Source organism: Crocodylus siamensis, chromosome 3, assembly GCF_052110815.1.
Source record: "Crocodylus siamensis isolate JL-2025a chromosome 3, ASM5211081v1, whole genome shotgun sequence".
In the NCBI taxonomy this organism is placed as follows: domain Eukaryota; kingdom Metazoa; phylum Chordata; order Crocodylia; family Crocodylidae; genus Crocodylus; species Crocodylus siamensis.
The window spans coordinates 140974312-140977595 of record NC_143397.1 but is presented as its reverse complement, the minus strand read 5'-3'; the positions used below and the strand labels follow the sequence as shown (position 1 = coordinate 140977595).

The following is a 3284-nucleotide window of genomic DNA, read 5'->3' as shown; positions in this document are numbered from 1 at the left end:
CTCAAACAAGGTGGTAGGGGTGGATGAACTAGAGTGAGGTGGCCCTGCACCCCTGTGTGTGAGATGGGTGTTTGTTTTTGGTAGAGGCTAGCTGGTCAATTCGGTGATTTCTGAGCTAACCCATTCCCACACGCAACATTCTGATTCTTCCACCTGCTCCTCAGGCTCTGCAGCCACTCTTGCAGGTGCCTCTTGTTCCCTTTCCTCTGGCTCTTTGTTTTCCCCCTTCCTTTGCTGCCTTGCTCTATTTGCAAAGGACTGGAAGGAAGACTGGAACACATGGTTTTCTTCCTCACAGAGGTTGCAGTGCTTTTTCTCTTTAAAATGCTTTGCCATGTGGCCCTTCTTCCTACATACTGACCATATGGTACAGGGACAAACCACAGCTAAATGCCCCTCCTTTACCACATTTCCTGCCCAACTTTGACTGGCCATGGTAAAACACAAATGCCCTGTTTGACCCTAGGGCTACTGCTGATGGGAGATGTCTCGCTCTCTCAGGGTTTTCTGGGTACCCCCATAGCAGGGCACAAGCCCACCGAGCCCCAGTCCAGATCCCATCAGAGTCCCATACCTTTTCGCTCTCACCCGCCTTTTTGCAGGACCTGATGAGCCAGCTCATTATGTCTCTTTCTTTCATTGCCAGGTTAAACATCTTCACAATCACTACACACTCCCAGTTCCCCTCTGGCTCTTCAAAGTCAAAGAAATGAAGTCCTGGGTCTCTCTCTTCCTCTTTCTAAATATAGATAGAGGAAGAGAAAGATATAGGGGTATACATATATCCCTATATCCTTCCAGTTCTGTCTTGTGACCAATCCAGTTCACTTGATGTTCCATGACACACATCTATAATTAAACCATCATCATCCCCTTTACATGGCCACAACTGCACACCCATCACCATCTCCTTTACCCATCACAATCATGCAGAAGACCACCTCAGTGCCCTCTCCCACCTCCCTTCCCCCCACCTCCCAAATCCCCAGCTTGGTTCCCCAGTACTTTCACTTGTCATTGTCATCATTGTTATTGCTCTCTCTGGTCGTCCCACCTATGAACAGTCTGTACCAGTCTTTTCTTTTCCATGTGTCCTCTGTTGTCATCTCCCTATTGTCTTCTTTCATCTTGTAGTACACCCTCAGTTCACTCATTCCCATTCTCATGCAGGCTTCATCTGGGAGGCTCATGTATCTATACATGAGCAGGTTCCTGGTGTTCCACAGGGCACTCGTAAAGTAGATGAGCTGGTTGAAGTGAGTTGCTGGGGCTTCCTGTTACATGGCCAGATGGCTGAACAACACCACCTCCCTAGTGAGGGCCTTGACCCGTCACCATCAAGAGAAGTACAATAACTCTCCTCCACCCCTCCCTGGAGTCCTGCTGCCTGTGGAGGTGTGACAGGGGCAAGCTTTCATGCCTGGTGCAAGCACCATCCTGCCCTGTCTACGGGTCAGCCAACTGCCTCTCTCATCTGCCATACCTTGATGTAACAATATTGATGCAATAATTAGGCAGGAGGCTGCCCATTATAGCCCCCCAATATTGGGGTGTATCTGTGGCTCTGTTCCACTCCTACACTGCAGCCCAAGCCTCACAGATGGCATCTCAGGTAGCCAACTCAACCGTCCCCTTTGCCCATTAGCTATGGCCCTTCTCTGGGACCTTCAGCTTCCATTTAAGCCCTGGCCTCATCTCAGGACAGTCAGGACCCTGAGTTTCTTTGCTGTATATGGACATGCCTTGCAGTGGGCCCCTGGCCCTTTCGAACCCTATCTGGGTCCTGCACCCAGCATTGACTAGTCAGGTCCCTCAGTTAGGTCTAAACCACCTGCCTGCACTCAGGGATTGGGGTCCCCCATTCCTGGCTCAGGTGCTTCACAAAGCATGCCTGGCCCCACAGGGTCACTCACCCCAGCAGGCTCAGGTGCTTCAAGATTACCTGACCTTCCCTGGATTAGATGGATCATATGACCCACCTGAAGGTGAAAGCTGGGATTGAAGCACCCTAACCCACCTTTCACCAGGGTGATTTCCTGGGGGCTCCCATGCCATAGGAGGCCCACCAGACCACCCGCACCTGGCACGGTGCAGTTTTAGGTCATGCCCAGAATGAGAGCCTCCTGCTCCTACCTGCAAGATGCTCCCATGCAGCAGCTCAGCCAGGCAACATTTCTGTTTCTTAACTAGCCCCCAGCAGCAAACTGCTCTTGTTTATGTAGGCGGCCAGAGTTCTAAAATGGCTTCCGTAATCAAACACTGGCTGAGTGTTTGATCTAGCCCTTAAAGTGGCAGGCACCACTGGTGCCCTGCCACAGGAGGGAGCACCTCATTTAGTCACATTTTGACACAGGCCTCCATTGAGAGGTTTGTGTGCCTATACATGAGCAGGTTCTAGGTCTTCCATAGGATGCTTCTGAAACAGAAGATGAATTGGTCAAAGTGAGTCATTTGGGTTTGCTTCTGCTAGGATGAATGCCCAAACAGCACCATCATCATCTTGAGGAGTATAAATACTTTTCTCTATACCCCTTTGGCACTTGGACAAGAGATTATAGACTCTGTTTACCTTACTCAAATTTCCCTGGGGCAGTATAGTTATGGGAATGAAAAACAGAAAGTACCTCCCAAAAAGCTCTAGCTACTAAGTTAGTAAATGCACAAACTGTAAATAAGCTGAAAAGAAAAAAATACATAAAGCTCTTCCTATGAAGAAAACTGAAAACACAATCTGTTCTTAAACATTTGACAACAAGACTAACCACTCAGCATGTGTCCTTTCCCTCTAGCTCCCTAACAGGAATGGAACAATCATCAAGAGAAAAGTAGCAACTGTATACAGGCAGTACTACCAACTTGCTTCATGCTCAGAAGAGAACACTATGACTCCTCACTGTGGCTAGTGAAACCAATCACTTTCAGACATACTTCTCTAGTCACTAACTACAGAAATGATCCCTGAAAGCACAACCTTAATGCTATGCCTGGCCAAACCCAGCCCAGCCCAGCTGCACATGCACCCAAGACATGATGACCTAACACCACCTCACTAAGTACTGGCCCCCACCAGGGACCCCGACCCCCAGTGCTGCTGCAGCCCTGCCCAGCTGTTATTTCACCACATGCCCACAGCCACCACCACCAAATGCCACTGGCACAGCTTTTCCAAACAACCCTGCTCCCTAATTAGCATACAGCCACCCTGCTAGCTAACTGGCAACTTGACTACACTTCTGCAAGCCTTGCCTGAGCTGCTCAATGATTCCCTTTCACTACCTGGTCCT

The 3284-nt window shown here is 49.4% G+C and overlaps 1 non-coding gene across 1 annotated transcript; it reads right to left on the bottom strand.

Annotated features, from left to right (window-relative positions):
* Window positions 1–2760: 2760 nt before the first annotated feature.
* Window positions 2761–2974, bottom strand: LOC149868913 (small nucleolar RNA U3). Its single transcript, XR_016441520.1, has one exon. It is a non-coding gene; the product is annotated as a small nucleolar RNA U3 (small nucleolar RNA).
* Between the last annotated feature and the right edge of the window lie 310 nt (window positions 2975–3284).